The sequence below is a fragment of the Camellia sinensis genome, chromosome 3 (assembly GCF_055761805.1).
Source record: "Camellia sinensis isolate YWXY chromosome 3, ASM5576180v1, whole genome shotgun sequence".
In the NCBI taxonomy this organism is placed as follows: Eukaryota; Viridiplantae; Streptophyta; class Magnoliopsida; order Ericales; family Theaceae; genus Camellia; species Camellia sinensis.
Window position 1 is genome coordinate 148,844,404 of NC_138963.1, and position 12,334 is coordinate 148,856,737.

Sequence of the window (12,334 nt, forward strand, 5' to 3'; positions counted from 1 at the left end):
GGAAGGCTCGGCACCTACAGCGCGGGTTTTAGGTCTTACACCTTGGATACATAGGCCAACTTAATTCTGCTTTAACACCCCCTACAGCTTCATCATTTTATTTACCCTTTCAATAATACAATATATGCATCTCAAAACAACAATTCATTTTTCGAAACGTGAAATCTCCAGTTACAAATCCATGATATGTACAATGTGATGTATGATTTGTAAACATTTCCATTTCCCTAATCCACATGAAGTGTCTACAACAATCAATACAACCCTCCACCGGTTGCCAAAAACAGTTATCTATGATTAAAAGACAACAATAATAATAATGTTCCAAAATCATAACCAAATCGGAATCCCAATGATTTATACAAAATCTCATGATTACCAAAGCAACATTCACACTCCTCACGAGTCTTGTGAACCTTAGCTGAATATATATAATTTTCCCAAAAATCGCTCATATAGTTTCCAACAAAACCACCATTTCAAATGAGTAAATAATACTCAGTATTTTTCCAATTATTCAAAACATTTCTCAACTAAACCTCATTTCAACCAAAATCCCACAACCATTCTAATTCCATCTTTTTTCATAAAAGCATCCAAAACCCTAGTTTTTGATTAACCTTTGAAAACCCATTAAAAACCCAATGTTTTTCTTCAAAAATACATAACACACAACCACTGGGTTAGCAATCCCAAACCATAACTGAAAACAAGTATTTTTTTTCCCTAAATTTGTGCATTAATAAATATATATATCCAAATCTATTTTTTTGAAAACCCATAACTAACAAAAATAACATATAATGAAGCTAAACAACATGCACGCAGTTAAGAAAATCCCTACCTCCACTCTAGAAGAGGAGAAAGCCCAAAATTCCCAAAATTTAACATCGACGGAAATACGAACTTTTCAAATTAGAGCGAAGCCCTCAACAAACTCTATCGTTTCTCCAAAGGACAAAGGTGAGGGTGAGGGTGCATTTGAGGTTTAAAGGTGAGTTTTAGAGAGAGCGAGAGTAGATCTAGGTTTTTGAAATATTTAGAGAGAGAGAGAGAGAGAGAGAAAGGAAAAGTGATTTAAAAAGTGACTTTTACGGATTGATATACATATAGACCGCTCGAGCGACCAAAACACAGCTCGAGCGACCAGACACAATAAGTGAGACCGCTCGAGCGAACAAAGTTACCGCTTGAGCGCACAATGACACCTTTCCAGAAGTTTTGCAAATAGAGGCTAACCACTCGAGCACAAGAAGTATTGCTCAAGCCAAGATCGCTCGAGCGCAAGAAAGTTCGCTCGAGCTAAAAACACTACACTCCCAGAAGTTTTACAGATCTACAAAAGTACTGGGAGTTCGCGAAGACCACTCGAGCGCAAGAAAGTTCGCTCAAGCGAACAAGCAGAATTTTGGGCAATAACTCCTTTGAAAAATGAATTCCCAACTTGATTCAAGCACAACCACAATAGTCAAACAATACAATTCAACAAGGAATAAGATGAACAAGGACATGAACAACAATCAAGACAAGGAATCCCAGATCCAAAAAAATAAACGGGTCGGATCTAAACCGAAATCGTTATAACCTCTCCCACTTTAGAAATTTCATCCTTGAAATTTAAAAATCAATTCAACAACACAATATTTAAATCAACCATTACAATGTGAACTAATTCAATTCATAAGACAGGGAGATCCCCTCTCACCTTACTTCTTTGTCTTGTGTAAATAGTTTCTAATTTGATCATTGATGAGTGAAGGCTTCTAGTTGTGCTCCTACCATATCTGACTTCTTTTTTTGTAGATGATCATCTTTTGTTTGGTAGAGCGGCATGAAAAAAATTGTGAGAACATCATGGGGGTGCTAAATAAATTTTGCTTGACTTCGGGACTAAAGATTAATCTCTTGAAATCCAAGCTTTTTATATCCCCTAATGTTTGATAATATGAAGGCTAGGTCCTTGAGCAATTTTTGTGGCATCTCTCTTACCCATGATCTAGGTAAATACTTAGGCATCCCTTTACTCCATAAAAAATGCAGCAGAAGCCACTTCCAATTTATCCTTGATAAGATTCAAAGAAGGCTCAATGGGTGGAAAACTAATTTTTTTTGTCATTATCTAGTAGAGCTATATTAATTCAATCTGTTATTTCTGCTCTTCCTACATATGTTATGCAAACTCTTGACTTCTTATGAGCATTTGTAATGAGATTGATAAGCTGAATAGAAACTTTTTATGGGGTGACACTAAAACGTTTTGTAACAAGAAGATCCACTTATTAAGTGGGGCTTGGCCTTCATGAGGCTAAACCTCATAATCTTGCTCTCATGTCTAAGATTGGGTGGAAAATCTCGTGCAAAGAAAATAGCTTGTGGGTTCAAGTGTTGGTTAGCAAACGCCTTTTGAATGATAATCGTTTCTCTGACTGTAGTAAGAGCAGCTCCTCTCATATTTGGAGGGGTGTCCTTAAAAGTAGAGATTTGTTGAAAAAAGTCATAAAATGGGGAATTGGTGATGATACTAAAGTACTAATTTGGCGTGACTAGTGGTGTGGGGAAGACACTTTAGCCTCTCAATGCCCTAACTGTATTTCTATCAATTTGGATAGGGTGGACAAGCTCATAAATGTTGATGTTGATTGGGATGTGAATTTTATATATTCATATCTAAGAAAAAAAAATGTCAAATAATTATACGCTCCACGTGCACAGCATGTGCTTTTTCACTAGTTTCTTTACATATGATCCTACACATATATGTTAATATATATATCATTTAATAAACACTTTGACGTCCATATGTATATATTCACATTTGACATACTTTAATGTCCAGAAATATATTTTAATTAGACACTTTCACTTTTGCACCCTCTTAACAAATTTTAGGCTAGAGTTCTTGTGACTAAGGGTGCCTGCAAATAGTCTCTCTCTAGAGATTATCGGCGGTCCTCCAACAATTCTCCGATGAGCTCCAACGAGTTTCCAGTGAGATCTTATTCTACATTATTACCACTGATCTAAATTTTTTGTCAAGTAATCAACTGGGTGTTATTGTAAAAGTAATTTAACTATGACATTTGTGATATCAACACTATAAATTATCATAACTTTCATATAATACACATAAAAAAAAGAAAGAAAGTGTGTATTGTAAAAAGACCCCTTTTCAAAAGACCTTTTTATGTTTAGATAAAAATGATGTTTAACTTTCAAAATGATGTTAGATCCACAATAATTCTTGTAACGTAATTATATTTTAATTCTGCGAATCTTTGAAAAGCTCTTTTCCTCTAACAAACTTCAATATAATATCTTGTCAATTTATATTTATTTATTTGGTGATTTTCTGCTATTTTTTGTTTAGTTTCTAAGATAATTGATGAAACTAAAAAGACTTGAAGGTGCAAGACTTTTAAGCGGCATGTGCAAAGCATATGTTTTTTCACTAGTTTCTTTACATATGATCCCATACATATGTTAATATATATCATTATATATATACACGCACACACTAGACACTCTCACTCCCAAAGCCTCTCAACTAATTATTAGTTATTTATAGGTATAACAATCTTGTGAAGAGCCGAACATTCTCCCTCTAGAGATTCTTGACTCCCTCTAGAGATTCTTGACGCCTCTTCAACATCTTTCCAAGGTTTTTTCGACAAACTCCAACTACACTTCTATCATGTAGATATGGGTTGTTTATGCATATGAAGAATGGTTTGAGAGCTTCTTTATAATTCTAACACAGAGCCCTTTTCCCAAAAACAAAAAAAAAAAAGAGGAAAAAAAAAGTGTATTGTAAAAAGAGCCCTTTTCAAAAGGACTTTTTATGTTCAAATAAAATTGATGTATAGCTTTAAAGAGTTCCATGTTTCTGATTAAATTCACAATAATTCTTGCAAGGTCATTATATTTTTATTTTGCAGTTTTTTGAAAAGTTTTTGTCTTTTAACAAACTTCAATATATTAGCTTGTCAATTTTTATTTATTTTTTGTTCTCCTTTTTCCATTAATTTTTGTTTGATTTCTAAGACAAATGATGAAACTAGAAAGACTTGAAAGGGCAAGACTTTCCTTGTTATTTTTTTTTCCCATTTTCAATTTCCCCTTTTTTCTTTTTTAAACTTTGAATTTTTTGAAAAAAAAATTGTCAAGTAATTTTACATGCCACGTGCAAAGCATGTGCTTTTACAATATATGTTAATGTAAATCATTTAATAAGCACTTTAACAGCCATGTATATATTTTCACATTAGACATGCTCTAATGTTCGTATATATATTATTACATTAAATCTCTCACTCTTGCACCCTCTCACCTAAGTAGTTACTTATCGACCCAACATTCCTGTAGAGGGGGTTGCAGGACTTTCGCTCTCTAGACATTCCCGGTGCCCCCTCCAATAACTTTCTGATATTGTTTCAACTAGCTCCAACTACACTTCTATAGTGTAGATCTTTGATTTTTTACGCATACAAAGAAGGGTATAAGAGTTTCTCTTTGATTCAAACAAAGAAAGTGTTTTCCCCTTTTATGGTTCATAGATTTTTTGGATTATCAATACTCACAATGGTATCTATTATTATTGTGGGTGCCCTTGTGCTCTAGGTACCTATGGTTAACGGTGATCACGACAACAACGATGGAGTTTGAGCAATGATAGCAGGAAGACATCAACGATATGTTTTATTTTAAGTTTGACGCAAATCTTGTTTCTCCGAACTACATTTAATATAAGATTTGTGGTTTTCCAAAGCTGCTTTTTTTTTTTTTTTTTTAGTTTGTATAGGGTAATCTTCTTGCTGGTGCAATTGAGCATGTTCTTAAAATTAAATTACCTCGTTTTGTGACTTTTCCTGATTCTCCTCATTGGAAAGGGTCCACAAATGGGGATTTTTCCACCAATGCAGCTTATAAGCTGGCTGCTAGGCAAGTGGGGAACCCTGTTGATCTTGATTGGTTGTGGAAATTAAAAATACCTTAGAAGCTTAAGGGCTTCTTGTGGCTTATTTTCAATGGTAAACTGTTGACCAATGCCATGAGATTGAAAAGAGGTATTACGGGAAATAAAACTATATGCACCAATTAGTATATCAGTTAGTATATTAATGGATGATATGATATAATTTTAGCAGTTTTGGATATTTATAGTTTGTATAATAGGTGGACTCCATAATTTTGAATTGGCAATGCTCATTACAAGAAATAACACTTTTGCCGACCAAAAAATTGGTCGCTAAAAGCTCATTTTTAGTCGGTAAAAGTTATCCGCGATCAATTTTTTTGATTGCTACTTTGGTCGCCAATTGAGGGTCGGCAAAAGTAATTCGCGACTAAAATTTTTGTTGATCGGGAAAAGTTGGATTTGCCGACTAAATTTTTGGTTGCTAAATATATCATTACTGCGACTAATCCATTCTGTCGCTAAAACACTTTGGTCGCGAAAAGTGATATTTTCCCGACCAAATATCTTAGTCGCCAATTGTCACATTTCACGACCAAACAGATTACTTGCCAAAAGTCGAGGAATCGCCGACTAACAATTTAGTCGCCAAAAGGTAAGGAATTGCCGACCAATGATTTTAGTCGCAAAAGCGTAGAATTTGCCGACCAATTTTTTAGTCGCAAAATCTTTTTTTTTTTTTTTTTTAGAATAATCAATTTTTGTTTATAACCATTCAATCCAATATCAAATAAAATTTATTCAACCTAACCACAATTAAGGAATAATAACATTTCAAAAAGAAAAAACTTAGGAACAATAATTAACAAATTTCCTTTCTTGTGGAAAATATAACAATATTAAATGCAAATGTGGAAAATAAAATGTGGGTGGACAGCTTCAACATACATTTGCAGAAAGTCCATCCTACAGTAGAAAATAATCAAATGCCAAAAGTCTCCAAAAGAAGAACTTGCCTTAAACCAACACACCACCCTTCAAGAATTTTATTATTTAAGATGGCGTGTTGGCTTCGAAGGTTTTGTTAGTTACCTCAAGTTATACAAAACAAAAATATAGCTGCATTACTGGAAACAAGGGTGATCATCCTCCAAAATTGACAATCACAGATTCATTTATTCCCTAGTATGACAATTTTCATAAAGTATGCTGGCAATAGCCACAATTATCATTTATGCTAATAGTAGAAAAAACATAAACTTACAATGACACAGGAGCTCATTCAACGACAGTATAACAACGATATAAGCCCTTTCCTTAATTCTACCTTCAAACCAATTAATGAGAGTCCAAATTATGTCGTACACTCAGCTCAAAACATACTCAGGATCTTATGACAAAAGGGTGTTAACAAACATGAAGATGCTTGGACCTAAAAGATGCATTACTGAAGACAAGAAAGAAACATAGGGGCTCAATGCTAGCAGTCTGGCTAGCACTAAAAGAGTTTGCAAAAGAAAATAGAATTAAAGCTGGTAATGAAAATGAAATAAATGAATAAAATGTCTCGCTATCTCAATGCCATCTTGATGGGAGTGGTGAGGCATGACGTAAACACATCAGCAGGAAATTCTACACTCTGAGGAAGAGTCTCATGTGCTTCACAGGCTGCAAGCAGAATGCAATCCCTCAGGGAAGATCCAGAAGAAGTAGAAGCACTCCAATCCTGAAGCTATAACATAGACAATCATACTAAAAGTCAGAGAGCTGAATAAACACAATAATAATTCGTATATCATGGCAAAGTCAAATGCTTATTATAAATTCACCCTACATAGAATTGAATACCTCTACGAAGGCATTGACAATCATTCTCGTAGCAGAGCAGTCAAAAACATATATCGACGGTGTCTTCAACTAGGAATCAAGATCACTGATCGGTAATGGGATATATTGCGTATAACTCTAGACCAAATGACACAATCAGAAGAATATAAAGATTTGAAACAGATTATGAACAATAAAAGGCATGGAAACACTTTCAGCTCAGTAATGAAACCTTGTTGAATAGCCAAATTTCACCATTAGCAGTTGGCTTTGGCACACCATGTCCATTGTAATGAAACAGAACTCTTTTAGACTTGGCTTATTTGCGACACGTAGTACAAAGTTTCTTCACTTCTTCTACGGTAGGATCTAATTGGGTCTTGTAGCGAGCCTGTTCAAATTTCAACAAATTAGGATGTGTTTGAGTGAGGATTGGATCCGGAGTTTAAAAAAATGCATGAGAATAAAGCCTCTCATGAAAGGCCCCAATTTCAAAATTTAAAAGAATACAGGTTGCATGGTTTGTTGAACTGCACTAACAGACAAAGAAGCCAGATATGGGAATTAGGCATGGACGCGGCATAACACGGACATGCCCACATGACAATTTAAAAAAAAAAAAATGAACACGATATGACAAGGGCACAAGAACAAATTAAAATATTTTTACATATTCATGAAAATAATAACAATTTCTTCATTTTCCATATCTATCTACTGGAAAAGAAGTGTTACCAAAAAATCCTAATATCTATTTTACAAAGCCCAGTTCATAAGAAAATTGAAACTTTTTGGCTTTAGAATTCATAAAATTACAAAGCCCAGACAACATCAGGCTTGTTTCTTCTTCCTGGACAACACCTTGACAAAAATTCTTTTTTCCAGGCCAACATAACCTCTCCAAAACAACATCAGAACAAAAATTCTTTCTTCTTCCTGGAAAAATCCTCAACTAGCTCAAAAAGATCTATTCCAATTTTTTAGGAATGGAAACATAATAAGAATTTCATACTATAGAATGAGACTATAGCTGGAAAATAGTTAAGGACGAAAGGGAAAAAAAAAAATCTTACCTCAGTCATGTTAAAAATGAAATTGGGAATAATGGGTAGTGCTTTGCTTCCAACAAGGACAAAAGCATCGACACACAGGTCTTGAAATTGAACCTCAACTTTTGGGAATTCCAAATCAACTCTACAATTTCAAAAGAAAAAAAATACAAAGACACACAACCATAGCAACAACTTCAGCTCAAAAGAAAGAAATCAATTAAAACTTAAGAAAAAAAAAAGAGATAGAGATCGTAAATTAGATATTCAATGCGGTTTTCTTTCTTTCTTTCCTCAAAACATTTTAACATACACCAAAAAACAAACACCTTATAGGCATGCCAAACAATAAGGAGAGACCATATGACTACTATCATTGATACATACAAACACTCTATTGCGTGTGTGTATATATATATATATATATAGATGTAGAGTTCATCAATACCTGGTAAGGAGAGGCCAAACACACAAGCACACACTATATATGTACTTGGTAAGGATAGACCAAACACGCAAGCGCGCGCACACACACACACACACACTATATATATATATATATAGATAGAGAGAGAGAGAGAGAGAGAGAGAGAGAGAGAGAGAGAAAATAGGAACACCATGCCACCAATACCACTTAAAAATTGAAATGTTTTTTGAAAAACGAGATGGTGAGGTTGGACAATGAAGGGGCAAAGATCTGAGAAGTTGAAAATTATAGTTAGGGTTTGAAATTGGGGAAACGAGAGAGAGAGAGAGAGAGAGAGAGAGAGAGAGAGAGAGAGAGAGCGAGCGTTTATCTGATGCAAGACGTCTGAGATTGAGAGGATTAGCAATGGTAGAGTGTAGGCGGCTCCACACACTACCACCGAACATCCTTCCTCTCTCCGCCAAGCCCATTGTTGCTCCGCCGCTGCTCCTGTTTCATTTCGTGTTAGCGCCTTCTTCGTGTTTGCTCTCTGCTTTGGCCGGTTCGCCGCCGACCTCACAGTGGGGAAACAGAGCGACACGACCATGGTGTGAGACATTTTTGGTGGTAGTGATTTTGAATAGTGGCCTAGGGTTTGTGTTTATGTGAATGTCAAAGAGAAAGAGAAATAGACAAAGAGCAAAGAGAGAAACAGAGAATACATTGTGGGCAACGGTAAGAGAGAGGGAGAGGGAGAGCAAGCGAATTTTTTTATTTATTTGTTCGGTGCTTGGTGTATGTATCTGAGCTAAGATACAAATAAATAAAAAAATATTTTCACGTTTCAAATTTTCCTCCCAAACGTTTGGCGACCAAAAATAATGATCATTCGCGACTAATTAATATTTGGTCGCGAAAAGGTAACTTTTAACTACCAACTTTTATATTGGTCGCGAAAAGTGATCGCTAAAAGTGCAGATTCTTGTAGTGACTATAGTATTTGTCGATACACTAATTGGTATATCAATTGATGCATGTAACATTATTGATAATTTCATTGATGGGATGCTCTGCATCACTAGCGTAATAGGTGAGCCTATATTTAAACCATGGGAAATTCTATACCTTATTACAAATATATATGATTTTACTGTAAAATTTCGTAATATTAATTATAAAATACATAATTTTGTCATAATTTGGCGTAATAAAATGTCCAAAATTTTGTGATTATATTGCAAAAGTTTGTGACTTGATTACGATATTTTTTTGTTATGTCAATTTATGACGATGTTACGTATTTTGTAATTGATATTATAAAATTTTGTATTAAAGTTACATATTTTGTGATATATAAGGTGGACACCATAGCATCTCCCTTAAACCACATGACAATGGAAATTTGTGTATATTATACATTTAGGGCTCATTTGGAAAGTTGGCTATTTAGTTAGTTTTTAAATTTTTTGACTATTTTAGCTTGGTTAAAAAAGTTGTGTTTAGGAAGTTGGTTGACTTTTTTTGTAGTTGATTTGTGTGAGAGAAAAAATGAAATGATTATATGGGCCTCGTTTGGGAAGTGACTATTTTAGAGGCTTTTTGACTTTTTGGCTATTTTAGTAGGCTATTTTTGTTTTTGTGTTTGGAAAGATGAGATGGATTTTTATTTGAGTTGTTGTATTGAAAAATGTGTTGAAATGATGTTTGAAGTTAAAATGACAAATTTGTCCCTAAGATTATAATTTTTTAAATTGATATAAAGGGGTGAAATTGTAATTTTCCAATTGATTTTACAATTTGTCAAGTGCCTACACTGTCCCGAGCTACAGTCTTTTTTTTTTTTTTTTTTTTTTTGAATTTTGCACCTCCGCTTACTGTTCACGCTTTTTGGCTTATATCCTAAATGAGGCTATAATAGCCTTAACATGTGTTTCCCAAACAGCGCCATGATTTGAATGTAACATTGCATTTGATTGACTATTTTAATCTATTTTGTCTTTATTGACTATTTTAGCCCAAAATCATCTTCACAAACAGGGCTTTTAATTTAATTTGGGAACAAAGAAAAAAGCAAGCTTTTGGGTTATTTCCAAAGCTAAAAGCCAACTTATTTCATCAAAAATCCATTTGGGAAGCGAGAAATAAGCCAACAAGTGACATTACCGAAATACCCTTGCCTGTATGGCTTTTTACAAAAATGTATTAATAATGCATGAGGGTAATATAATAAATTTATAATTTTATAAGTGATGTGATACCGTATAATAATAATTTTCAAAAAAGCAAAACAGTTCCTTATTTAGCACTTCTCAAATAATTTTGTGAATAAGTCAAAAAGTAAAGAAATAAGTCAAAAAATTACTTATTTCTATCTTCTCAAAACAATCTCTGAAATGTTATCTCATATTGTGATAACAATGGTGGATCAAAAATGTAAACGAAAGAAAAAAAAATATATATATATATAAATTAAAGGATCATAAATAAGGATTGTTAAACAATCTTACATACCTTTTTTGTTTTTCTTATTATAGAATGAATCACAATTATATATATATATATATATATAGAAATAAATATGAATTTTTGACTTTGTAATGAGATATAAGACTTCTAGCTAACAGGCTAAGCCTTCTTGGTTCTAATTGGGCCAAACCACTATTGGGTTAGAATCCTAACAAATTGATATTTAATTTCGGGCCCTAAATTGAGTTTCTTTTATTTTTCATAATTTTTATTTTTATTTTTAGTGAATATTTTTTAAATTTTAAGCAATTTTTCTACTTTTTTAGATATAACTTATTTAGATGTATCTAAATAATAAATTATTTGTGAAAAAATATTTTCAAAAATTAATAAATACATAAAAATATGAAAAATGTACTGAATTTTCATTTTTTTTTTGTATTTTTGGTATTTAGAGAATTTTTTAAAGACTTTTTTTCACAAATATTATACTTTCTAAGTGTATTTATGTTAGGTGTGTTTAAAAATTAAAAAAATTACTTAAAATATTAATAAAATTCAATAAAAAAAAAGAATATGAAAAATAAAAAAATAAAATTTTTTGAAAAGTAAATTTTGAAAAATAGAAACAAACAGAGTTTATGCTAAGCAAAAGGCCACCAATACAATGGGAAGCAAAGATGGCATTTGGAATAATCATACAGCAGTGACTTGCTATCACACTGTGAGGAGGGATAATTTGGCCTGGAATGGGCTCAACTTGGTTTGGGATCATGGTTTTCTTAAGTAATAATTGGACCAGTATGAACTTTGGTTTAGGATCGTGGTATTCCAAAAGGGAATAATTGCTAGTCTTATAGACAGGATTTATTTACTCGTGAATTTTGAGTATTTTTTTTGTTTTTATATTTTGCATTTGCTACTCATTTTGATAATGAGAAAATTTGAGACTTTTTATATGTATGTTTTGTGTTTATTGAATGATTATTTGTTGTTGAAAATGATACTGAAAAATTTATCAAAGTAATAAATGATTGGCACAGTTTAGTATTTGTTTATGAGTTTTGTGGGGAAGTGGTTTGGAAATACTCTTTGGATCCAATGGGACGCTCGAGATCCTCAGCTAGAAACCTGAAAAAGAATGAACACTCCAGTCGGGGGTGCTAAAATTAGCACTATAACGGAAAAGTGAGTGTATACTTTCTCGATTGCTTGTATTTTAAGTTAAGCATACTAGTTCTCACATACCTCTCTTTGGTTGATGTTCTTCTATTTATATTTTTTCTTGGGCCTCAAGGTCGGGCCCACCTTTAATCCACCATGTAACTATTTACTCGGCTCCTTTTGTTGCAAACCACTCTTCACTCGGCTCCTCGCTCAACTGGTTATTTGGCCGATTAGGATACTTCTGAATTTGTATAAGACTGGGCCGAATACAATGTATATATCTCGATTCTCTAAGTTCACTTATTCGGCCTCTTTGCATCTCCTAATACTCGACCCCCACAATTGCCCCCAAACACTCCACTAACAACAGTTAGCTGGCGTGTTTGGTTTCGAACTCGAAAAGTCAGAGCCGAAATTCGGCGACTAACCTCATTCCAACGCGAATGTCAGAGCTCACATGCTTTTCGGTCATTATTACAACTTCCCGCCCCTTCGTACGCTTCTTCC

General features: G+C 33.5%; 1 long non-coding RNA gene across 2 annotated transcripts; it reads right to left on the bottom strand.

The window, feature by feature from the left end:
• Positions 1 to 6,217: 6,217 nt before the first annotated feature.
• Positions 6,218 to 8,975, bottom strand: LOC114306031 (uncharacterized). Of its 2 annotated transcripts, XR_014364623.1 has the most exons (5): positions 8,237 to 8,975; positions 7,813 to 7,933; positions 6,972 to 7,130; positions 6,761 to 6,877; positions 6,218 to 6,644 (listed from the first exon to the last, which is right to left on the bottom strand). It is a non-coding gene; the product is annotated as an uncharacterized LOC114306031 (long non-coding RNA). The 2 variants fall into 2 exon arrangements; XR_014364622.1 differs by having other exon boundaries at positions 7,813 to 8,975.
• Between the last annotated feature and the right edge of the window lie 3,359 nt (positions 8,976 to 12,334).